At 45.7% G+C, this 26,953-nt stretch overlaps 1 protein-coding gene across 1 annotated transcript in view; it reads right to left on the reverse strand.

Annotated features, from left to right (window-relative positions):
* The window catches only part of LOC122788763 (outer dynein arm protein 1-like), a 683,950-nt gene that overhangs the window by 347,923 nt on the left and 309,074 nt on the right, over positions 1-26,953 (reverse strand). The gene's annotated exons all lie outside the window — the stretch shown is intronic.

The following is a 26,953-nucleotide window of genomic DNA, read 5'->3' on the forward strand; positions in this document are numbered from 1 at the left end:
CAATATCAGATCCAAGACCCACAGGTTGCTCACAAATGAACTCCCTACTTCAGATCCTAAGATTTCAGAAGAAATCTTACATTCCATGAAGTGCTTGGAATTAGTTCGAAATTCATTCACCAGAATGCATGACTACCAAATAAAGGTAAAATTATGCAATGGCAGGTAAACCGATGGAAATTTGGGCAGAATGGAAGAACGGGAATGAAAAGAAAGAAGGGAAAGGAGATGGAGGTGCTCAAGACTAGAGAGCGTGTTTGTGGTCATACATACTGGGAAACTCAATGGCACATGCATGCCAAGCTCATATCACCAAATACTATCAAAGTAATGTCACAAGTGTGAGTTTTTGGGATTTTTCTTCTCCAAAAATGTATGAAGTTCATGAATAAAGCATATACCATTTGAAGCATTTGTAATTTAAAATAAGACAAACGCAAGTAAAACATATTTGGTTGTGAAGAAAAATTTTTTCCCTATGTCTAAACGGCCACATCACATTAACAATGTGTTGCAATCTAGACTTGGGATGATTCCCTAAAAGCCTGATGTGAACGTCATATTATACGAAAATCTATGTAATGAAATTCATAAGCAAAAATATCAGAGCACTAAAGCTTTAAATGACGGCAGGACTCATCCTTCAATGAAGGAATGCTGAGCACTAATTATAAGAGCCAACTCCTGCGTACGTAGGGAACATGGTGTCACTCATACTGCACTGGAACTCTTTTCAGGATTTAAATTCGCAACAAATATAAATGGTAGGTGTTGTGCTCACATTTCAAGTGTGAAAATGAACTCCTGTTTTGCAGTCATTCAAAGAACACGTCAACAATGTTTTTAGTAAAAAACTGGATTCACAGAATTGCATGTAATGTCATTTTTTTTCAGGTTTCAAATACTTTTACTCACAATGTTCAATGTGCTCATTTGATCATATTGCAGCATGAAATTTAGTTTCATTCATTACCAATTCCTGCTAAAAGTTTGCTTTACTGTTTGTCAGCAAAATCAAACTTGTAGACAGATTTGTGTCATGACTACATCACATTTGTATATTGGTTTTCTTATACATTCTGGTTTCAATATTGAAAACAGTAAAACTGTGAAATAGCTCCCTGATTTTCAAATCAGCTGTGATATATTTTGCACTTTATAGGGAATCTTAAAATGTATTGCAAAATATATACGTGAGGTTTAGTTCATTGTCTGAACAACAGAGGTTTCCCAGTTTCAAGATAATGGCAGTAATGTACAGTTGTAAGGACTGCAATTCTAAGAAGTGAAAATACATGAAAGGTATTACATAAATTCAATTTTAACAGCGAGAGGTTCAATTTAAAAATGGAAATGAAAACAAATTATGTCATGTGAAATATGAGCATTGGACTATCCAAAGTCACACAGCTTAGCAACCAATCTCTGTGGGACAGATTCCAAAAGGGTCTGCTCTGTGTAAGCAGCATTTGCTTAGTTGTACAAGCTTCCTCTTACCTGCATTTACCTGAATAGCCTATTAGCTGTGCATATCTACACCAAAAGGTGAGTGTAACATCACCAGTCCAAATAACTTCTCCCTCGCAATCCTCCCCAGCATCTCTACGTCTCCCTCACTGATTCTTCATACACAGCTGCCTTGGTGAATGTGGGGACACAGCTCACTAACCCACCAGCATTATACCACATATAGTTTCTTAAGGCTGTGTAAGAACAGTGACATCCTCACAGAAAATGAAGGGACGGTTATGGAAGATGTTACCATAACAGCAGATAACCTATTTTCACAGTCGCAGTATTCTTTACAAATGGGATATCCTGCTCAGGATAGTCAATCCAGCCAGCATACCAGATCCTAAGCTCCTTCCATACACCATGTCAGATGCATGTCTTACGTATAATGCAGAGGATATAAGTAATATACAGATGCCTAATCTTCAAAACTGAAATGTCCCAGAAAAACTAGAGTAACATAATGCTTCTCTTCAAGAAATGAAATTGATGACTAAGGACCTTTTCGGCAGAGGAAAAACCACAGAGAAAAACAGTAGGAAGGAAGGAGGGACAACAGTGAGAAGGAGGACATCTACTGTTATGGTAAGATTTTACAAATGTACTATGTCCTTTATTACTGTTGCAGTATTGTTTACAAATGGGAGAGTATAAAAGGATGGAAGGAGAAAGCCACAGGGAAGCCCTACAAAAACCTGTGCAGGATGTTCCTGAAAAAAACATCCCTGGCTCTAAAAATCACAATCCAACTTATAACATTTAGTAAACTTAACTACAGAAGACAAAGTAGTAACATCCAAAATGGATCTAGTATCAAAACCCTTAGAAATGAGCACCAGAAGAGAGCATAGCCCTGATAAAACCATAAGTCAAAGGCTGCTTAAGATAGAGAGAACAGCAAAAGGAAACGACCTTAGAAATCCAGCAGGATATACTTTCCTTAAAATCAGCAAACTCAAGTTTCTGGAATGGGAATTAAAGTTGCTCAGATACCCTTATACCTTCAGTCTTGTGTAGCCAATATTAGTTATCTATGGAGATCAAAAGTACGTAGAATTCTGTCACGATCATTATGTGGAGAAGGAAAAAGGAAAATATAACGTTTGACTTTGAGATAAATCATTAGCAACAGAGGACATCAAAGTAGGATTCGTACAGAGACCATCTCTAAGGGAAAAACAAAAACAGAGGAACTGCAATGAGTGTCTCAAGTTCTGTCTTGGCAGAAGTAATGCTACTAATAATGGAGTTTCCCCAAGTACAGTGCTGTAAAGGAGGACACCACAGGGTAATGGTTACTAATAACGGAGTTTCCCCAAGTACAGTGTTGTAAAGAATGACCCCACAGGGTAATGGGAAACTCTGTTATTAGCCAAGTACAGTGTTGTAAAGGAGGACCCCACAGGGTAATGGCTACTAATAATGGAGTTATCAAAGTACAGTGCTGTAAAGGAGGACACCACAGGGTAATGGTTACTAATAACGGAGTTTCCTCAAGTACAGTGCTGTAAAGGAGGACACCACAGGGTAATGGGAAACTCTGTTATTAGCCAAGTACAGTGTTGTAAAGGAGGACCCCACAGGGTAATGGCTACTAATAAAAGAGTTTCCCAAGTACAGTCTGTAAAGAGGAGGATACCACAGGGTAATGGTTACTAATACTGGAGTTTCCCAAGGACAGTGCTGTAAAGGAGTACCCCATAGGGGAATGGCTACTAATAACAGAGTTTCCCCAAGTACAATGCAGTAAAGGACACCACAGGGTAAATGCTAGTAATAAAGGAGTTTCCCAAGTACAGTGCTGTAAAGAGCAGGACACCACAGGGTAATGGTACTAATAACAGAGTTCACAAGTACAGTGATGTAAAGAGGACAGCACAGGGTAATGGCTACTAAAAAATAAAGGAGGACCCCACAGGGTAATGGTACTAATAACGGAGTTTCCCAAAGTACAATGCTGTAAAGAGGATGCAACAGGGTAATGCCTACTAATAACGGAGTTATCAAAGTACAATGCTGTAAAGGAGGAGGACACCACAGGGTAATGGTACTAATAATGGAGTTGCCCCAAGTACAGTATTGTAAAGAGGACACCACGGGGTAATGGTTACTAATAACGGAGTTTCCTCAAGTACAGTGCTGTAAAGGAGGACACCACAGGGTAATGGGAAACTCTGTTATTAGCCAAGTACAGTGTTGTAAAGGAGGACCCCACAGGGTAATGGCTACTAATAAAAGAGTTTCCCAAGTACAGTCTGTAAAGAGGAGGATACCACAGGGTAATGGTTACTAATACTGGAGTTTCCCAAGGACAGTGCTGTAAAGGAGTACCCCATAGGGGAATGGCTACTAATAACAGAGTTTCCCCAAGTACAATGCAGTAAAGGACACCACAGGGTAAATGCTAGTAATAAAGGAGTTTCCCAAGTACAGTGCTGCAAAGAGCAGGATACCACAGGGTAATGGTACTAATAACAGAGTTCACAAGTACAGTGATGTAAAGAGGACAGCACAGGGTAATGGCTACTAAAAAATAAAGGAGGACCCCACAGGGTAATGGTACTAATAACGGAGTTTCCCAAAGTACAATGCTGTAAAGAGGACACTACAGGGTAATGGCTACTAATAACAGAGTTTCCCCAAGGACAGTGCTCTAAAGAGGAGGACACCACAGGTAATGGTGCTAATAACTTATGTTTCCCCAAGTACAATGCTGTAAAGAGGACGCAACAGGGTAATGCCTACTAATAACGGAGTTATCAAAGTACAATGCTGTAAAGGAGGAGGACACCACAGGGTAATGGTACTAATAATAGAGTTGCCCCAAGTACAGTATTGTAAAGAGGACACCACAGGGTAATGGTACTAATAACGGAGTTTGCAAAGTACAGTACTTTCAAGTAGAGGACACCACAGAGTAATAGCTACTAATAATGGAGTTTCCTCAAGTACAATGCTGTAAAGAGGAGGACACCACAGATAATGGTGCTAATAACAGAGTTTCTCAAGTACAAAGCTGTAAAGAGGAGGACCCAACAGGGTAACAGCTGCTAATAAAGTTTCCCAAGTACAGTGCTGTAAAGGAGGACACCGCAGGGTAATGGCTACTAATAACGGAGCTTCCCAAGTAAAATGCTGTAAAGAGGAGAACCGTAGCGGGTAATGGCTACTAATAACGGAGCTTCCCAAGTAAAATGCTGTAAAAAGGAGGACCCTAGAGGGTAATGGCTACTAATAATGGAGTTTCCCCAAGTACAGTGCTATAAAGGAGGACACCGTAGGGTAATGGTACTAATAAAGTTTCCCAAGTACAGTGCTGTAAAGGAGGACACCACAGGGTAATGGCTACTAATAACGGAGCTTCCCAAGTAAAATGCTGTAAAGAGGAGAACCGTAGCGGGTAATGGCTACTAATAACGGAATTTCCCAAGTACAGTGCTGTAAAGAGGACACCACAGGGTAATGGTACTAATAAAGGAGTTTCCCCAAGAACAGTGCTGTAAAGAAGACACCACAGGGTAATGGTACTAATAAAGGAGTTTCCCCAAGTACAGTGCTGTAAAGGAGGGCACCGTAGGGTAATGGTACTAATAACGGAGTTTCCCCAAGTACAATGCTATAAAGGAGGACACCGTAGGGTAATGGTACTAATAACGGAGTTTCCCCCAGGAAGGTGCTGTAAAGAGGAGGACAGCACAGGGCAATGGTACTAATAATGGAGTTTCCCCAAGTACAGTGCAGTAAAGAGGACACTACAGGGTAATGGCTACTAATAACAGAGTTTCCCCAAGGACAGTGCTCTAAAGAGGAGGACACCACAGGTAATGGTGCTAATAATTAGAAGTTATGTACTCACCATAATGTTCCATCTGAGTAGGTGTATTCATTTGTCTGCAACCTGTGGGTTATGGATCCGATATCGGATCCGAACCGGCATGGTTTACCAGCTATGGATCCAAGCTCTCAGCTCCTCCCCTCACCCATAATGCCCTGCTCTACCCTCATGACCTCAGATCGAGTTTGCCAACAGCAAGAACACCCTGAAAAGGGTAACACATAATATGCAGGAAACTGAAAGGCCAGGGGGATAGGAGGGCGGGATGGTTGCAGACAAATGAATACACCTACTCAGATGGAACGTTATGGTGAGTACATAACTTCTAAATCTGAAGTAGGAGATTCATTTGTCTGCAACCTGTGGGACAGAGTCCCCAGCTACCTGAATCTTGGGCGGCCATCATGGAAGGATATTCCGGAGCACGCTGAGCCAAAGGATGCTCTACCCCTAGATGCAAGATCCAACTTGTAGTGGGAAATAAAAGTATGAGATGAAGCCCACGTGGCTGCTGCACAAATATCATCTAGAGGAATCCTAGCCTTAAAGGCTGCCGAGGTAGATACTGACCGGGTTGAATGGGCGTGTACACCCTCCGGTGCGGGCCTTCCTGAAGCTTGATAAGCCAATAAGATACATTGTGAAATCCAGCGAGACAGAGAGACTTTAGAAATTGGCTTGCCCAAATTAAATTTAGCAAAGGAAATGAACAACTGGTCGGATTGTCTATGACCAGCCGTTCTGTTTAGATAAAATCTAAGTTGCCTGTGAACATCTAATGAGTGAAGCTTGTATTCACCTTTGTTTTCATATTTAGGAAAGAAAACAGGGAGGTTAATGGATTGATTAATGTTTGCTTCAGAAGCTACTTTAGGAAGGAAGGACGGGTTGGTCCTGAGGTAAACACGGTCCGGATGAAAGACCAAGTAAGGAGGTTTAGCTGATAATGCTTGGAGCTCTGAAACTCTCTTGGCCGATGTAATGGCTACTAGAAAGGCAGACTTGAAAGACAAGAATTTGAGATCTACCGTAGCCGCTGGTTCGAAGGGGGGGGGGGGGCGGTCAAGGCCTGGAGAACTAAGGAAAGGTCCCAGGGAGGAACCGCTTGTTTTACAGGGGGCCTGAGAAGGAAAGTACCTTTAAGGAAAATTTTACACAACTTGGCTGACATGAGTGGACTAGAGTCATGACCAATGTGATAATGTGAAATTGCCGCAAGTTGTACTTTGACTGTGGAACTGCTGGCACCATCGTTAAAAAGAGTGGTTAAGAAATCAAGCACTAAAGGGAGAGGAACTGTGAAGGGATTCAGGCCTTGCCGCTCCGCCCACAAAGAAAACCGTTTCCACTTGCTGCGGTAGACTTTCCTAGTGGACGGTTTATGAGCTGCCACCAGGATCGCCTTAACAGGGGACGAAATACCAGGAGTCCTGATCAAGAGTGGAACTGGAGCAGCCAAGCGGTCAGCTTCAGGTTGTCCAGGTTCGGAGGAGATAGGCAGGATGGATGAGATATCAGATCCGGAATGGGATCTAGAATCCAAGGAGGATTCACCGAGTGAGACCTTAGGAAGGGGAACCAGATCTGCCGAGGCCAAAACGGAGCAATGAGAATCATTCTGCAACCCACCCGAGAGGCTTTCTGAAGAACTTGGAGCATCAGAGGCAAGGGTGGATAAGCATACAGAAGACCGGGTGGCCAAGCATGCACCAGAGCATCTCTTGGGGAACCTCCTGGAGGAGGTATCAAAGCGAAAAAACTGTCGCACTTGGTGTTTGAGGGAGAGGCAAAAAGATCGCATGAAGGAGTTCCCCACAGTGCGAATATGCGTTCCGCTACTTGAAAATTGAGAGACCACTCGTAAGGGGTCAGAATGGTGCAACTGAGCTTGTCCGCCAGGATGTTGGACCGACCCGGAATGTGCGTTGCTATTAGAAAGCGGTTGGTGGAGATTGCCCATTCCCAAACTCTCATGGCTTCTCGACAAAGAGGGTAAGACCTCGTTCCCCCTTGCTTGTTGATATACCAGACAACCGACATGTTGTCCGATTGAATCGCAATTGTTCCCAAGGGAAGAAAGTCCTGAAGTGCTAGCAACGCTAAGAGCACTGCTCTCATCTCTAGAACGTTGATATGCAGTAAGTTCTCTGAATCGTTCCACGTGCCTTGGACGGTCCAGCCCGCAAAATGCCACCCCCACCCGAGGCGGGAGGCGTCCGTGGTCACCGTGGCGAGAGGGGGAGAAGCACAAAATGGGCGGCCCCCGTGGAGATCTGGGGAGTGAAGGCACCACAGGAGGGACCGCTTGCAAGCCTTGCTGATCGCAATGGGATGATGTATAGGAAGAGCAAGGTATGACCACTGTACTAAGAGAGTCCACTAGAGGATGCGCATATTGAGCCTGGCGAGAGGAAGAAGTGCTATAGCAGATGCCATGGACCCTAGAGCCCTCAGGACCAACTCCGCCGGAACAGAACTTGAGTGGAGAATGGCCCGCACCTGGAGCTGCAGATTTTGAACTCTGTCCGCAGTGAGGAAGGCTTTTAAACTCCTTGTGTCTAACCTGGCCCCTATAAAATCTGAGAGCTGTGTGGGCGCCAGGTTGGATTTCTTTGTATTTATAGTAATGCCCAGATTGGGAGCAAGATGGAGAAAGGAGTCTCGCGCCAATAGTAGTAGATGCCTTGTTGGGGCGGTAAGGAGCCAGTCGTCCAGGTAGGGGAAGACCTGCACCCCCTGAAGCCTCAGGTGGGCCGCTACCACTGCTAATACTTTGGTGAACACCCTGGGGGCTGTGGTGAGACCAAAGGGAAGGACCCGGAACTGGTAGTGACTGGCTCCCAGCCGGAAGCGGAGGAACCTCCTGGAGCGCCTGTCCATCAGGATGTGGTAGTATGCATCTTTGAGGTCTATGGAACACATCCAGTGATTTTCTCCCAGAAGGGGGAGAATAGATTGCAGAGTGACCATTCAGAATTTTTCCTTGGGAACTGCCAGGTTCAAGAGAGAAAGGTCTAAAATTGGTCTTAGATCCCCCGTCTTTTTGGCACTAAAAGAACCTGGAGTAGAACCCTGATCCGATCTGGTCTGGGGACGGGCTGGATGGCTCTTTTCTTTAGCAGATGGCCAATTTCTGCCAAAGCGGCCTCCCGTTGACCGGGTGGAACGTCTGGGAGGGACTTCAATTTTGGTAAGTGACGAAAAGGGATGCGGTATCCTCTGGATATGATCTGGAGAACCCAGCGGTCTGATGTTATGGACTCCCATGCCGCTAGGTGCCCGAAAACGTCCCCGACTGCCTCCAGAGTGGAGCAGCCGGGCAACCCTCAGGGTTGCTGCGGGCCGTTCAGAGAAGGGTTCTCTGGACCCGAAGTTCCTGGGAGCCCCTCTGCCTCTAGGGTGGCGTCCTCCCTGTCCTCCTCTGCCACGGAAGGACTGATTGTCCGGAGCAGGCTGGGATTGCTGCGACTTCCGGAACCACATCTTCTTCTGACCCTTTTGGTTCCTAGAATAGGGCCTCTGGGGTGCAGAGAAGCGGATTCCGACGGCAGACAGCGTCTTCCCGTCCTTCTCACTCTGAGTCAAAGTGTCGCGAATGGTTTTGCCAAAGAGGGCAGAACCATCAAAGGGGGCGTTCGCAAATGACGCTTTAAGGGCTCAGAGAAATCGCAATGACGGAGCCAGGCCTGACGTCTAGTGACTAGACCTGCCCCTGCGGCTCTAGCGGCGCCTTCCGTAGCATGGGAGAGTAGCCGCATAGAGGTATTGGTAACTGATCTAAGAGTGGCCATGCGGGTGGAGTGCAGCACTTTGTCCTCCTCCGACATGGACTCTGGGGGAGATGCAGCGTATTCTTTAATGAGATCTCGCTGCATCCTAATAACGTGTGCCAGGTAGTTCAGCGCCCTTACCGAGAAGGTCGCTGAACTAAACATCCGCTTCCCCAAGCGGTCCATCATCCGAGACTCCTTGCTCGGGGGATGGACTGAGGGACTCTCCTGAGCAAGTTCCCTCTTGGTGGCCACCGCCGTCAACATGGCATCTACCGGAGGCCCCTTACTCCAATGGGCACGGTCAGACGGTGGGCTGAGGATCCTGTCGGGCCTCTTAGGGATTGGCTCCACGGTGTCCGGTTCCTTCCACGCCCTGGTGGTAATGAGGTCCACCAGGGGGTCAGCAGGAGGGGACACCCAAGAGGTAGACGGGCCCGCTTCAAATGCCTCCAAGAACACGGACTCGTCCGAGGAAGACTTGGGGGCAGACCACCCCCCCCTTACCCCCTTATACGGAGCATTTCCATGATGTCTCCAAATGAGACATCCTCGGGGGGTGACCGTGGGGAGCCTTCCCCTTCCTCCAAATCCGTGTCTTCCGTGAGAGACTCGGGGGAGTCAGTGTGCCTCCTTTTGCACGATTGCTTGCGAGGAACATCCTCTGGGGGGCTGTCGGAGGACTCCTCGCAAGCAGCAACCTGTTCCAGGGGAACAGCTTGGGGCACAGAAGCGGGCTGTCCCAAGGGCCGGATGGTGGAAGCCTGGCCCAGTGCAGAGGGAGCGCGGGACGGAGCCGAAACAAGTGCCGGGGGTCCGGAGACCCTCAACAGGGCCCTCTCCACTACATCAAAGGCCGAAGGGGAGCCGACCTCGACCAAAGGATCCGACAATCGGCTCCCCCTCGGATCCGAAGAGTGGATCGGAACCGGCGCCGAAGCGCTCGGATCCGAAGGGACAGTGCGCTCCGACACAGATGGCGCCGAAGGAGCACTGATCCCCCCGGATCCGAGGCTCGGATCCAGGCTCCGAGAGGTCAGATCCGATGCACTCGAGGGCAGGGTCGGATCCGAAGTACCAAGTATTATCGGCGCCGACCCACCCCGGCTCGGCTGCTCGGCTCCAACTGCTCCGAACCTGGGTAGCGGGTCGGAGAAGGAGCAATCGGCTTGAAAAAGGGGGTCGAGCTCCCCCCGGGGGGGGGAGGCAAGAGCACTCCCATCTGCATCTGGGCCTGGATGAACCTTCTCATCATCCGGTCCAGATCAGCATCCGATAGGCTGTACGTTGATCTCGACGAGGCTACCGAGGTAGGCCTTGAGTGCCTCCTCGATAGCCTCGACGGAGATCGGGTCTCCTCCTCCTCAGGTCCCGGTGAAAAACACACTGGAGACCGGAGCCGAGGAGGAGGAGATCCAGCCGACAAGGGAGCCGGGGGAGAAGCCCGCTTGGCTGGCGGGGCCGAAACAGAGGTCTCGGCCCGCCGCTTATGGTGCTTCTCCCTCCGGTCTCTTTTTCTAGCATCCCTCTCCTCCAAACCAGAAGCGGGAGGTTGAGTCCCAGGAGGAGGAGGGGGAGCCGGAGAGGGAATAACCGTGGTGACGGTCACCCCCGAAGGAGCGGAGGTCGGAGCAGAGTCCGGCGGCAAAAGGCCCGCCAAAACAAGCTTGGACCTCCGCTCCTTCAATGCCCTGGGGTTGAACCCTGCACAAATGGAACATCCAGATGTGAGGTGTTCAACCCCCAGGCATCTAACACACCGAGTGTGGCCATCAGCTGGGGAAAGCTTATGGCCACACTCGGAGCATTTAGAGAAAATAGCCTTGGGCTGCTCAGACATCCCAAGCTAACAAAAAAGTTACAATAACTAAGGTAAAGTAACTAAACAAAACTCACTCACAGGCCCAACACACACACTACGCTACAGCGAGGGGAGGGATATAAATTTTAGATTAAACTCTAAAAAAAAAAAAGTAATAATACAAGAGGGAAACCTACACTTTCACACAAATTAACCAAAAATTTTTCAAAATTTTACAATTTTAACACTGAATCTATCACTTAGCTGGAGAGCTGGAAAAAGCAATCTGGTCACCATGCGCAGCAAACGAGATCTGGGGTCATGAGGGTAGAGCAGGGCATTATGGGTGAGGGGAGGAGCTGAGAGCTTGGATCCATAGCTGGTAAACCATGCCGGTTCGGATCCGATATCGGATCCATAACCCACAGGTTGCAGACAAATGAATCTCCTACTTCAGATCTTAAGTTTCCCCAAGTACAATGCTGTAAAGGAGGACACCACAGGGGCACTGGCAAAGGCTCTTGCCACCCCTATAGTGCCTTTTTTAGGCAAGGTTCAAATGACAAATTCACCACCATAACAGGTACAAGCAAGCAAAATCTGAGGGTAATGCTACTCAAAGCTAGAAGTCTAAACCTCAAAATGCACTCACTCGAGGCACTCCTTAAAATGGAGAACATTTACATCTGTGCAGTGACAGAGACCTGATTCAAAGCTCCAGAGAGCACTCCTGCATTACCAGGCTATAATTCTCATCACACCTTTCGGCCACCAAACCCGGACCGAAACACTAAAGGTGGAGACGTGTCCATATTCAATAAGGATATCCATACCTTTTAATAAGGATATCCACACCTCCAAGCTAGTTGCTCAGCGTAAAGCATCCAAGATTATCCAAGTGCAACTAACTCTGGGCAAAACCACAATCCAGATTGTAGCTTGCAAAAGACCCCCTCCACCATGCCCCAGGATTCCCAGTCCTCTTTTCTCAATACTCTGGAAAATATTAAGGAACAACCCAACACTCTAATAATGGGTGATTTCAACTACCCTACCACTAACTGGGAAAACTACTCATGTACTAACTCTTTTGCTCAACGTTTTCTGGAAATCATTAATTCCAACACTTTGGATCAACTTATCTACACCCCCACCAGGGGCAGCAATATCCTAGACCTGGTCATCACCAACATGGGTGACCAGTGTTCCACACCAGAGGTCAGCTCCTTGTTGGTCAGATCCAACCACAAGCTAATCACCCTAGACATCCACATCCCACTCCCACCCCCCCCCCCATTACAAAAATAACCGTAAAAAATTTCTCCAAAGCCAACTTCAGGCTTCTTAAGACAGAAGTGGCAAACTTCACGACATCCATGCAGATGGACAATAGAGGTATGACTGCTGAATCCTACACAAATGCACTTTAAAAGCACTTACACGAGTGCATGGATCGTGTTTTCCCTAACAGAACCAAGATGCTATCCTCCAAAAAAAAGGAAGCCAATCTGGTGGTCTTCTGCCATAAACAAACAGAAGAAAAACTGTTGCAAAAAAGAGTAAAATCCCATGATTGAAGGAACTCCCTGGTCAGCCTCAGTAAGAAGCTGAGCTCCCTCATAAAATCCTCCAAAGCTAGTTATAAAAACAAAATTGCCACTGATTCTAAAGACAACCACAAAGCATTCTATAGCTATGTCAAAAATCTCAGTGGCAACACTCAGATCTGCTCTGAGTTACAGCACAATGACACTAAATATACAGAACCAATTGATATTGCCAACATCCTGGCAGATAGGTTCAGTGCTAACTTTACCCCCCTCTTACCCCCTAAAGGGCCCATCTTTATACTGGAAGAATGAAAAGTTCCTGTAATCACGGCTGCACAGGTAAAAACTTCACTCTCCAAAGCCAAGAACACAGCATCCATGGGACCTGACAACATCTCAGGCTGCCTTCTAAATGAACTGGGACCCCACCTAATTACCATGTTCAATCATAGCCTCACCTCAGGCTTTGTGCCCATTGAATGGCGCACCATGACAGTTATCCCACTCCACAAAGGGGGGGGCCACAACAGACCCCAGAAACTACCGCCCCATTAGCCTGATAAGCCTCGTCTGCAAGGTCATGGAACGTATCATCATGGAACTCATAAACAAAGACATTGAAGATCTCCAAACTCTGGACCCCGCACAGTTTTGGTTTGTAAAAGGCAGATAATATCTCCTAAACCTGACAGACTTCTTTGAAGTAGTCACCAAAGCCATAAATGAGGGTAAGGTGGTTCACACAGCCTATCTAGATCTCGCCAAGGCGTTCGACACCATCCCCCACTCTGGAATTATAAACTCACTAAACTAGGTATAAATCCCTGTGTCACAAGATGGGTTGCCAACTGGCTTACTGACAGAACCCACACCGTGAAAGTAGCAGACTCCAAATCAGACTTCAGACCAGTGACACATGGAGTACCACAGGGTTCAGTCCTGGGTCCTCTCCTGTTTGGTATCTGCTTCTCTGAAGTACAGGTTAACACAGAAGGTCTTTGGCTAACTAAATTCACAGATTACTGAAAACTAGGAGCTATAATTGAAACTCCTAACGATGTGGACATCCTACAAAAGGGCCTCACTGAGACAGATGCCTGGTGTCAAAGACATGGTCTCAAGCTCAATACCAAAAAGTGCATTGACATCCCCTTTGGTAAAAACTCTGTACCAATGAACTACCACATAGGCGGTAGTCTACTTAACACTGAATATGTGATAAGAGACCTTGGGACACAGGTGGACAGTAGTCTCTCCTTTGATAATCACATCGCCACAGTGGTCAGGAAATCCTTCTACGTGGCACACCTCATCACAGAAGGTTTCTCATCCAGAAAAAAAAAGGTCACTGTTCCCCTCTACTCATCACTCATTAGACCCATTATAGAGTACAATGCCCCTTTTGGTATGTACCTCACAAGACATCTACAACAACTGGAAAGGCTGCAAAAATACCTCACAAAGAGGATTACTGGCCTCAAAAAGATGCCTTAAGCAGACCGTCTCAATAAACGCTTTACTCAGTCGCATATCGCCTACTCAGAGGCGATCTCTGCCTAACATACAAAGCTATGTCAAACCCAGAGCTGTTGGACATGCTCCACTTAAAGAAATCCCAATCCCTCCGAGCTACATGCTCTAGGGACCTAAACCTTGTCACCACAATAAATAGAACATGCTGGAGGGATAGATTCCTGTCCCAGAGACTTCCCATACTCTGGAACAGACTACCTATCTTTGTCAAACAGAGTTCCTCATTAACACTATTCAAGAAAAATCTTGATTGGATGGGAAATAGGAAATTCACCCCGGGGATCACTTCTGTGGTTCTGCTTGACATGGGCACAGGAAAATAATTTTCTTGGGTGGCAAAAGCCAGGGTACCATTTTGGCTGGGCTTGTATAGGCCCTAGGGCCAATAGCCTAGTACCTACCTATGAACCTATACTGGCTACTAATAGCGGAGTTTCCCCAAGTACAGTGCTGTAAAGGATGACACCACAGGGTAATGCCTACTAACAACAAAATATCCCAAGCACAGCGCTGTAAAGCGAACACCACAGGGTAATGCTACTAATAACAGTTTCCCAGGTACAGTGCTGTAAAGAGGAGGACACGACAGGGTAATGGTTACTAATGACGGAGTTTCCCCAAGTACAGTGGTGTAGAGGACACCACAGGGTAATGGCTACTAATAATGGAGTTTCCCCAAGTACAATGCTGTAAAGAGGAGGTAACCACAGGATAATGGTACTAATAACGGAGTTTCCCAAGTACACTGTTGTAAAGGACACCACAGGTTAATGGTACTAATAACAAAGTTTCCCAAGTACAATGCAGTGAGGGACACCACAGTATAATGCCTACTAATAACAGAATATCCCAAGTACAGTGCTGTAAAGACGACACCACAGGGTAATGGTACTAATAAAGGAGTTTCCCAAGTACAGTGCTGTAAAGACGACACCACAGGGTAATTGTACTAATAACGGAGTTTCCCAAGTACAGTGCTGTAAAGGAGGAGACCACAGGGCAATAGCTACTAATAACAGAGTTTCCCCATGAACAGTGATGTAAAAAAAGGACACCACAGGGTAATGGCTACTAATAACGGAGCTTCCCAAGTAAAATGCTGTAAAAAGGAGGACCCCAGAGGGTAATGGCTACTAATAATGGAGTTTCCCCAAGTACAGTGCTATAAAGGAGGACACCGTAGGGTAATGGTACTAATAACGGAGTTTCCCCCAGGAAGGTGCTGTAAAGAGGAGGACAGCACAGGGCAATGGTACTAATAATGGAGTTTCCCCAAGTACAGTGCAGTAAAGAGGACACTACAGGGTAATGGCTACTAATAACGGAGTTTCCCCAAGGACAGTGCTCTAAAGAGGAGGACACCACAGGTAATGGTGCTAATAACTTATGTTTCCCCAAGTACAATGCTGTAAAGAGGACGCAACAGGGTAATGCCTACTAATAACGGAGTTATCAAAGTACAGTGCTGTAAAAGAGGAGGACACCACAGGGTAATGGTACTAATAATGGAGTTGCCCCAAGTACAGTATTGTAAAGAGGACACCACAGGGTAATGGTACTAATAACGGAGTTTGCAAAGTACAGTACTTTCAAGTAGAGGACACCACAGAGTAATAGCTACTAATAATGGAGTTTCCTCAAGTACAATGCTGTAAAGAGGAGGACACCACAGATAATGGTGCTAATAACAGAGTTTCTCAAGTACAAAGCTGTAAAGAGGAGGACCCAACAGGGTAACAGCTGCTAATAAAGTTTCCCAAGTACAGTGCTGTAAAGGAGGACACCGCAGGGTAATGGCTACTAATAACGGAGCTTCCCAAGTAAAATGCTGTAAAGAGGAGAACCGTAGCGGGTAATGGCTACTAATAACGGAGCTTCCCAAGTAAAATGCTGTAAAAAGGAGGACCCTAGAGGGTAATGGCTACTAATAATGGAGTTTCCCCAAGTACAGTGCTATAAAGGAGGACACCGTAGGGTAATGGTACTAATAAAGTTTCCCAAGTACAGTGCTGTAAAGGAGGACACTGCAGGGTAATGGCTACTAATAACGGAGCTTCCCAAGTAAAATGCTGTAAAGTGGAGAACCGTAGCGGGTAATGGCTACTAATAACGGAATTTCCCAAGTACAGTGCTGTAAAGAGGACACCACAGGGTAATGGTACTAATAAAGGAGTTTCCCCAAGAACAGTGCTGTAAAGACGACACCACAGGGTAATAGTACTAATAACAGAGTTTCCCCAAGTACAGTGCTATAAAGGAGGACACCGTAGGGTAATGGTACTAATAACGGAGTTTCCCCAAGTACAATGCTATAAAGGAGGACACCGTAGGGTAATGGTACTAATAACGGAGTTTCCCCCAGGAAGGTGCTGTAAAGAGGAGGACAGCACAGGGCAATGGTACTAATAATGGAGTTTCCCCAAGTACAGTGCAGTAAAGAGGACACTACAGGGTAATGGCTACTAATAACAGAGTTTCCCCAAGGACAGTGCTGTAAAGACGACACCACAGGGTAATGGCTACTAATAACAGTGTTTCCCCAAGAACAATGCTGTAATGGAGGACACCACAGGGTAACAGTACTAATAATGAAGTTTCCCCAAGTACAGTTCTATAAAGGAGGAGAACACTACAGGATAATGGCTACTAATATTGGAGTTTTCCATGTACAGTGCTGTAAAGGACACCACAGGGTATTGGCTACTAATAATGGAGTTTCCCCAAGAACAGTGCTGTAAAGAGGACACCACAGGGTAATGGTACTATTAATGGAGTTTCCCCAAGTACAATGCTGTAAAGAGGAGGACGCCACAGTGCAACAGCTACTAATAATGGAGCTTCCCAAGTACAGTGCGGTAAAGAGGAGGATGCCACAGGGTAACAGTTACTAATAACGGAGTTTCCACAAGTACAGTGCTGTAAAGAGGAGGATGCCACAGGGTAACAGTTACTAATAACGGAGTTTCCCCAAGTACAGTGTTGTAAAGAGGAAGACACCACAGGGTAATGGCTACTAATAATGGAGTTCCCACAAGTAAAATGCTGTAAAGAGGAGGACACTACAGGGTAATGGCTACTAACAATGGAGTTTCCCAAGTACAATGCTGTAAAGGAGGACACTGCAGGGTAATGGTACTAATAATGGAGTTTCCCAAGTACAGTACTGTAAAGGACACCACAGGGTAATGGTACTAGTAACGGAGTTTCCCAAGTACAGTGCTGTAAAGGACACCACAGAGTAATGGCTACTAATAACGGAGTTTCCCAAGTACAGTACTGTAAAGGACACCACAGGGTAATGGCTACTAATAACTGAGTTTCCCAAGTACAGTGCTGTAAAGGACACCACAGGGTAATGGCTACTAATAACGGAGTTTCCCAAGTACAGTGCTGTAAAGGACACCACAGGGTAATGGCTACTAATAACGGAGTTTCCCCAAGTACAGTGCTGTAAAGGACACCACAGGGTAATGGCTACTAATAACGGAGTTTCCCAAGTACAGTACTGTAAAGGACACCACAGGGTAATGGCTACTAATAACGGAGTTTCCCCAAGTACAGTGCTGTAAAGGACGCCACAGGGTAATGGCTACTAATAACGGAGTTTCCCAAGTACAGTGCTGTAAAGGACACCACAGGGTAATGGCTACTAATAACGGAGTTTCCCAAGTACAGTGCTGTAAAGGACACCACAGGGTAATGGTACTAATAACGGAGTTTCCCAAGGACAGTGCTGTAAAGGACACCACAGGGTAATGGCTACTAATAACGGAGTTTCCGAAGTACAGTGCTGTAAAGGACACCACAGGGTAATGATACTAATAAAGCACGGTTGTGTACACTTACCATAAATGTAGCTGTATGAGTGTTTTCACTGCTGCAGTCCTTACATAATGGGTTATCCAGCTCCCGGTAGCCCACAGTCGCCAGAATACTAAAGTCCTTGGTATATGATGTCGGCTGCCTTCTGTCTAAGCTTGATGTCAGGTACAGAAGGAAGGCAGCCGACAACATTTCCTCAGTTTTTCTTGCCTTAACTTGCAGGAGCCCCCAAAAAAGGTTAGACCAGCAAAGGAAAAATTCAGTCTATGCCCTAGAAAAAGAGGGGGATGGAAGGGGGGGGGGACTAGGACTGCAACAGTTAATACACTCCAACATCTACATTTATGGTAAGTGTACACAACTGTACTATGTTCATTGTGTTTCACTGTTGCAGTCCTTACAAAATGGGTTGATTCCCTAAGCCCAGGAAAACAAAGGGAGGAGGAACACCCGCTGTTTAAGGGTTGGTAAGGATGCCCTGCAACACTGCAGTGGCAAAACTAGCCCTGGACTTAGAAAACAAGGATAAATTCTAGTACTTTGTGTAAGTGTGGACAGAAGTCCAGGTAGCTGCTTCCAAGATGTCCCTAGTAGGTACACCTCTTAAAAAAGCTTCTGAGGTAGAGGCTGCTCTAGTGGAATGGGTCCTACCCAATACTCTTTGGAGGAACCTTGCCATGCTGTAAGTAACAAAACTGAATACAATGAGCAATCCACTTAAAAATAGTCTGTTTAGAAATAGCTTTGCCTTGAGCCCCAGGAACAAAACTGACCAACAACTGATTCAACTTTCGAAAAGGTTTAGTCCTGTCCAGGTAAAACATAAGCCGTCTATGCACATCCAAGGAATGCAGTAACCTTTCTCCCTTATTCTGAGGATTTGGAAAGAAAGTAGGCAGGCGTATAGACTGGTTAAGAGACAGGCTAGAAACCACCTTAGGCATAAAGGAGGGATTAGTTCGAAGAGAAACCCGATCCACATGGAAGATGATTAAAGGTTCTACTGCCATTAAGGCCTGCAGCTCAGAAACTCTTCTAGCAGAGGTAACAGCCAAGAGAAAGGCAGTTTTCCAGGAGAGAAACTTCAAATCTGCTGACGCAGCTGGTTCAAAAGGAGGCAGAGTAAGTTTCTCAAGTACAAAATTAAGATCCCAAGCAGGAGTAGGAGCCCTTCTGGGAGGCTTTAAATTGCTAGCTCCCCTGAGGAACTGTTTCATCAAGGGATGAGAGAAAATGGGCTGCTCAAAGGAACAATGAGCAGAAATAGCTGAAGCATGAATCTTGATAGAAGAAAAGGAAAGTCCACCATTAAGCAAACCTGCCAGATAGTCAAGAATAAGAGGAAGAGAAGATTGAGAAGGGTCTTCCATCTAGTCTGCATCCAAATGGAGAATCCTTTCCACTTATCTGCGTAAGATTTCCTAGTGCTAGGCCTCCTGGCCTCACAAAGGACCTCAATCACCTGTTGGGAAAAGTTTAAATTATGAGCCAGGCTACCAAATGCAGAGTCTGAAGATGAGGATGCAGAATCCCCCCCTCTCCTGAACCAAGAGATCTGGTATCAGGGGAAGATGCCAAGGCTGAGATAGTGGATACCAATGTTGCCTGTGACAGTCTGGAGCTATGAGGATGGCCCTTGGTTTTTCATCCCTTATCTTTAACAGTACTCAGGGAAGAAGAGGCAGAGGAGGGAATGCATAAATCGAGAGCTGTGTCCAGGTGAAGCACATAGCATCCGCTTTCCAAGCTTTGTCGTGATGATCCCTAATGCACAAGGTTGGAAGAAGGTGGTTGGTCAGAGATGAGAAGAGATCCACCTAGGGATTGTCCCAATGCTGAATGATGCAAAAGAAGATGGTCTTGTGTAGTTACCACTCGTGAGGATCCATGACCTGCCTGCTCAAACGGTCTGCCAAGATGTTAAGTCTTCCTGAAAGAAAACTGAGCTATCAGATGAATGCCAATGGAAGCTGCCATGGACCATAGTATCATGCTTTGTCTACACAGGGGGTAAGAGAGAGTCCCCTCCCTGCTTGTTTATGTACCAGATGATTGTGGTGTTCTATCCTGACTAGAAGAATACCAGGAGAGAGAAGATGCTTGAAAGCCACCAGTGCCTGCTGGACGGCCATCAATTCCTTTGAATTTCTATGCAAATGAACCTGTTGATAGCTGCAAGTCCCTTGAATGCATCTACCCTCTAGATGTGTACCCCCAAGCGTAATCCAAGACATCTTTTGTGAGAGTCTTGACTGGCAGGAGGTGGACAAAAAGGCAGGCCTTTGTTCTGTGCACATGCCGTCGCCCACCAAAGGAACTCTGTCTGCAGGCAGGGAATCAGAGGAAGAATAAAGTCTAAATCCTGTGTGTGTTAACACCAACGTTTTTTTGGGTACCATTGTATGTTCCTCATATGCAGTCTGACATATGGAATCATCAGAATACAAGAAGCCATAAATCCCAGGGCTTGCAGGAATTGCCTTGCAGAGAGCTGGGTCATGCTTGCCAAATTCTTGAAGTAATACGAAAGATCCATTTGTTTTTCTCTTGAGGGAGGGATACCATCTGGGCGGGTGTATTCAGAATCACTCCCAGGAATACAATCTCCCTGGTGGGTACCAATTTTGACTTCTTTTCGTTGATAGTGTAGCCCAAAGAGGTGAGAAGGTTCTTTACAAAGTCCAAATCCTTTTCAAAGTTGCTCTGGAGAGTTCGCTTGAATAAGGTAATCGTCCAAGGGTAAATCTGAATGTTTCTCTGCCTGCAAAAAGCAATGACTGGAGCCAGGCATTTTGTAAAAACTCTGGGAGCAGTAGATAAGCCAAAGGGCAGTGCAGAGAAATGGAAGTGCCTGTTCCTCACCCTGAAGCGAAGGATCTGCCTGCAGCTTTCCCTTATTGGGATCTGCAGATAAGCTTCTTTGAGATCCAAAGTCACCAACCAGGAATCCTTGACCAGCATTGGCAGCTATTGCTGAAGAGTGAGCATTTTGAACTTGGGAATCACCAGAAAAGTGTCTAGAATGGATAAATCCAGAATAGGGTGCCAGGTGCCCCCTTTTTAGGGGACCAGGAAAGGTCTTGAGTAAAAACCCTGCCCTGGCTGTAGAGCAAGAACTGGCTCTATTGCACCCAGGTTTAGCAAGGAAGAAACTTGTTTTTCTGCTTCTGCCCCTTGATGTGGGGGGATATCTGGGTATCCTTGGTGGACCGGGAAGGTGTGAAAAGAGAACTTGTAGCCTTGGGATACTATTTTGAGCACCAATTTGTCATCTGTGATGGGGTACCAGACATCTGCAAAATTGGCTAACCTTCCCCTAAAGGAAACTTTGGGCCTGCAGGGGCAGACAGGGGAAGGCCGGAGTCATTGTGAATGCTTGCTTTGGGAAGTTTGCTTAGAACTCCCTGATTTTGAAGAGGAAACCTGCCAGTGTTTAGCCTTTTGAGGGGTGGAAGTCTGTCCCCTAGATGACCTGTAACCCCTAGGCCTAGTGCGACCCTATTTACTAGGGTCAGGAAAATTCCAATTCTTAGAAGTGTAATTCCTATTAAAACAAGGAGGCTGAACTTGCAGAAAATCCTTGACAGTTTGCATAGATTGGCTTTATACTCCAACATTTTCAACACCTTTTCTGCTTTGCTACCAAAAAGGTTGTCCTTATGCAAAGGTACATCCAGTAATTTAGATTTGACAGGTTCAGAGAGGGGCTGTTCCCTGAGCCAAGCATGTCTTCTAATAACAGAACCAGTGGCAGCTGCCCTGCAAGAAGACTCCAAAGTATCAAATCCACAAGGTAGAGAATGTTTAGTGACAAGAGTGGCAGAATTCAATAAACCATGCAAGTCCTTACTCTCCATCAGGGAAGGAACACAAGAATTCAATAAATCATTTAAGTCCTTACTCTCCATCAGGGAAGGAACACCAGAATTCAATAAATCATGCATGTCCTTACTCTCCATCAGGGACACCAGAATTCAATAAATCATGCACGTCCTTACTCTCCATCAGGGAAGGAACACCAGAATTCAATAAATCATGCATGTCCTTACTCTCCATCAGGGACGGAACACCAGAATTCAATAAACCATGCAAGTCCTTACTCTCCATCAGGGAAGGAACACCTGAATTCAATAAATCATGCACGTCCTTACTCTCCATCAGGGAAGGAACACCAGAATCCAATAAATCATGCACGTCCTTACTCTCCATCAGGGAAGGAAAACAAGAATTCAATAAATCACGCATGCCCTTACTCTCCATCAGGGAAGGAACATCAGAATTCAATAAATCATGCATGTCCTTACTCTCCATCAGAGAAGGGACACCAGAATCCAATAAATCATGCATGTCCTTACTCTCCATCAGGGAAGGAACACCAGAATTAAATAAATCATGCATGTCCTTACTCTCCATCAGGGACACCAGAATTCAATAAATCATGCACGTCCTTATTCTCCGTCAGGGAAGGAACACCAGAATTCAATAAATCATGCCTGTCCTTACTCTCCATCAGGGACACCAGAGTTCAATAAATCATGCATGTCCTTACTCTCCAGAATTCAATACATCATGCATGTCCTTACTCTCCATCAGGGAAGGAACACCAGAATTCAATAAATCATGCATGTCCTTACTCTCCAGAATTCAATACATCATGCATGTCCTTACTCTCCATCAGGGAAGGAACACCAGAATTCAATAAATCATGCAAGTCCTTACTCTCCATCAGGGAAGGAACACCAGCAATTTTAGCCTTATTGGCCTCCAAAGCATGCTACTGATACTTAAGCATATGAAAAAGACAATTAACAGACCTAATAGCTAGGGTGGAAGAAGTATAAACCTTTTTACCCCATCTATCCAAGGCCCTAGATTCCCTGTCAGAAGGAACAGGAGTTTTAGCAACCATGGCTTTAACACCTTTAGGGCCCTGAGAAATAATCTCTGGATCAGCAGTAGGATTCTTAAAAAGGAACGGATGAGAATAAGGAACTTTATAATACCTGTCAGGTTTTCTGGGAGCAGGAGGAACAGAATTAGGAGTCAAAGAATTCTCCATGAAAACATCAACTTCCAAAACTGGAGGGATAGCCAAAGGCTTATGCTCTGGCAAATCCAGGAATTCCCTAATCAGTTTCTTAGACTGAGTGTGGTCCTGACTTTCCCATTTGAAATGCTCCCTAAGAGCATTCAGAGCATCTCCAAAAGAAAATTCTTCTGTTGGGGAGGTGGATGAAATGGAGTCTTCTGCATCAGAATCCTCAAAACCAGAAAAAAAGTTGAGAGTTTCCCTCTTCATCAGCAGAAGTGCTAGAAACCTCAGATTCTGAGGCAGACAAAACTTCTGGGGATAATTCCCTAGCACTCTTAGAAGGAAGTGACTGAGAGCCCCTGATAAGGGTCAATAGATCACCAGCTATCTTTATCATCGGAGACTGAGGCATTTGAACACAGGCTAGCACCTGCTTTGGAGTAGATTTTTATCTGGAAGGTCTGCTAGAAAGCCGGAGGGACTCAGGAGGCCTAGCTACCGCAGTCTGAACCAAGGTAGTCGGTCTGGATCTGGTCTCCAGGTGGAGAAAAGAGGTCTCAGAAGCTGGTGCCTGCTTAGCAGCTCCAGATCCATCAGAGACGACGACTGGAGGAGGATCGGAAGACGAAGTGGAAGCCTGCGGCATGGAGGACTCAGAAGAGGCCTTCGCAGATGCCTGGTGCTGAACATTTGTGGATTGCAGGAGCAAAGAAAGTGCCTCACTGACTACCGCTGGACTGACAACCAACTTAACAGGGACATCATCAGTTAGTTTGACTTTAAGCCTGTTGCGGTCCTTATCCTTGCACTTCATAGGCACATCTGAAGTCGGAAGTCCAGCAGACACCATAACCGATGAACTTCGGCCAAACACCTAATGCTTATACAACATCCTAGCTCTACGACAAATGGTACTTGGGTTGAAAGAGGCACAAAGGACACAATTAGGGACGTCGTGCTCAAGTCCCAAACAAGTGATACAATAGGAGTGAAAATCACAGTGCGGAATCTGTTTTCCACAGGCAAGACAGTTATTAACTTTCTTTGACATTCGTTAAAGCAAGAAAAGAGGGTCCCCAACAGAGTATATCTGAGGATGTCTTCAACTTAAGCAGTAGGAATACAAAAAGAAGGTACTCTGCCAACTGGCACTCTTGCAAAAAGCTTCTGCTTCGGGCTCCGCAGCAAGAAAGATTGAGGAAATGGTGTCAGCTGCCTTCCTTTTGTACCCGATGTCAGGCTTAGACTGAAGGCAGCCAACATCATATACCAAGGACTTTGGTATTCTGTCCGACTGTGGGCTACCAGGACCCAGATAACCCATTTTGTAAGAACTGCAACAGTGAGTTTCCCCAGAGTATAGTGCTGTAAAGGAGGACACCAGAGGGTAATGGTGATAATAACGGAGTTTCCCCATGTACAGTGCTGTAAAGGGGGACATCACAGGGTAATGGCTACTAATAATGGAGTTTCCTCAAGTACAATGCTGTAAAGGAGGACACCACAGGGTAATGGCTACTAATAATGGATTTTCCCAAGTACAGTGCTGTAAAAGAGGGCACCACAGGGTAATGGCTACTAATAATGGATTTTCCCAGTACAGTGCTGTAAAGGAGGATACCACAGGGTAATGGCTAGTAATAAAGGAGTTTCCCCAACTACAGTGTTGTAAAGGAGGACCTCACAGGTTAATGGTACTAATAACAGAGTTTCCCAAGTACAATGCCCTAAAGGACACCACAGAGTAATGGGTACTAATAATGGAGTATCCCAAGTACAGTGCTCTAAAGGAGGACACCACAGGGTAATGGTACTAGTAACAGACTTTCCCAAGTACAATGTATAAAGAGGACACCACAGGGTAATGGTACTAATAATGGAGTTTCCCAAGTACAGTGCTGTAAAGGACACCACAGGGTAATGGCTACTAATAACGGAGTTTCCCAAGTACAGTGCTGTAAAGGACACCACAGGGTAATGGTACTAGTAACGGAGTTTCCCAAGTACAGTGCTGTAAAGGACACCACAGGGTAATGGCTACTAATAACGGAGTTTCCCAAGTACAGTGCTGTAAAGGACACCACAGGGTAATGGCTACTAATAACGGAGTTTCCCAAGTACAGTGCTGTAAAGGACACCACAGGGTAATGGCTACTAATAACGGAGTTTCCCAAGTACAGTGCTTTTAAAAAGGACACCACAGGGTAATGGCTACTAATAACGGAGTTTCCCAAGTACAGTGCTGTAAAGGACACCACAGGGTAATGGTACTAATAACGGAGTTTCCCAAGGACAGTGCTGTAAAGGACACCACAAGGTAATGGCTACTAATAACGGAGTTTCCCAAGTACAGTGCTGTAAAGGACACCACAGGGTAATGGCTACTAATAACGGAGTTTCCCAAGTACAGTGCTGTAAAGGACACCACAGGGTAATGGCTACTAATAACAGAGTTTCCCCAAGTACAGTGCTGTAAAGGACACCACAGGGTAATGGCTACTAATAACGGAGTTTCCCAAGTACAGTGCTGTAAAGGACACCACAGGGTAATGGTACTAGTAACGGAGTTTCCCAAGTACAGTGCTGTAAAGGACACCACAGGGTAATGGCTACTAATAACGGAGTTTCCCAAGTACAGTGCTGTAAAGGACACCACAGGGTAATGGCTACTAATAACGGAGTTTCCCAAGTACAGTGCTGTAAAGGACACCACAGGGTAATGGCTACTAATAACGGAGTTTCCCAAGTACAGTACTGTAAAGGACACCACAGGGTAATGGCTACTAATAACGGAGTTTCCCCAAGTACAGTGCTGTAAAGGACACCACAGGGTAATGGTACTAATAACGGAGTTTCCCAAGTACAGTGCTGTAAAGGACACCACAGGGTAATGGCTACTAATAACGGAGTTTCCCAAGTACAGTGCTGTAAAGGACACCACAGGGTAATGGTACTAGTAACAGAGTTTCCCAAGTACAGTGCTGTAAAGGAGGACACCACAGGGTAATGGCTACTAATAACAGAGTTTCCCAAGTACAATGCTGTAAAGAGGAAGACACCACAGGGTAATGGCTACTAATAACAGAGTTTCCCCAAGTACAGTGCTGTAAAGAGGAAGACACCACAGGGTAATGGCTACTAATAACAGAGTTTCCCCAAGTACAGTGCTGTAAAGAGGAAGACACCACAGGGTAATGGCTACTAATAACAGAGTTTCCCCAAGTACAGTGCTGTAAAGAGGAAGACACCACAGGGTAATGGCTACTAATAACAGAGTTTCCCCAAGTACAGTGCTGTAAAGAGGAGGACCCCACAGATAATGGTACTAATAACGGAGTTTCCCCAAGTACAATGCTGTAAAGAGGAAGACACCACAGGGTAATGGCTAGTAATAATGGGTGTTTCCCAAGAACAGTGCAGTAAAGGAGGACACCACAGGATAATGGTTACTAATAACAGAGTTTCCCCAAGTACAGTGCTGTAAAGGAGGTCACCACAGGTTAATGGCTACCAAAAATGGAGTTTCCCAAGTACAGTGCTGTTAAGAAGGACCCCACAGTACAATGGTACTAATAACGGAGTTTCCCCCAAGTACAATGCTGTAAAGGAGGACCCCACAGGGTAATGGTACTAATAACAGAGTTTCCCCCAAGTACAATGCTTTAAAGGAGGACACCACAGGCTCAGGAGGAGGCAGAGCCAATGTTTCACGAACAAAATTAAAGGTTCTAAGGAAGAGGAAGAATAGGCTTTCTTTGTGACCTAATATGAAAGACTCCTTCCAATAATAAAGTTCAAATATTGAAGCAAGTGATAGATTTGAATTCAATCAGAAATTGCCGAAAAATGAGCTTTAACAGATGAGTGTGCTATGTCAGAATTGAACAGGTCACCCAAACAGAAACATAGGAAGACCCACAGAAAATGGGTCCAGGTCATGAGAGCAACACCAAATAGAACATCTCTTCCATTTAGCTACATAGGATTCTCTAGTAGTGGGTTTTCTGCCCTCCTGCAAAACCCAAAGCACGCCCTCCGAGAACTAGTGTCCAAAAGGAATCAAAATCCTGTAAGTGAGGGTGAATGAGAGATCTCTTG

This window comes from Protopterus annectens, chromosome 14.part0 (assembly GCF_019279795.1).
Source record: "Protopterus annectens isolate FY-2018-M chromosome 14.part0, PAN1.0, whole genome shotgun sequence".
NCBI classification, from domain to species: Eukaryota; Metazoa; Chordata; order Ceratodontiformes; family Protopteridae; genus Protopterus; species Protopterus annectens.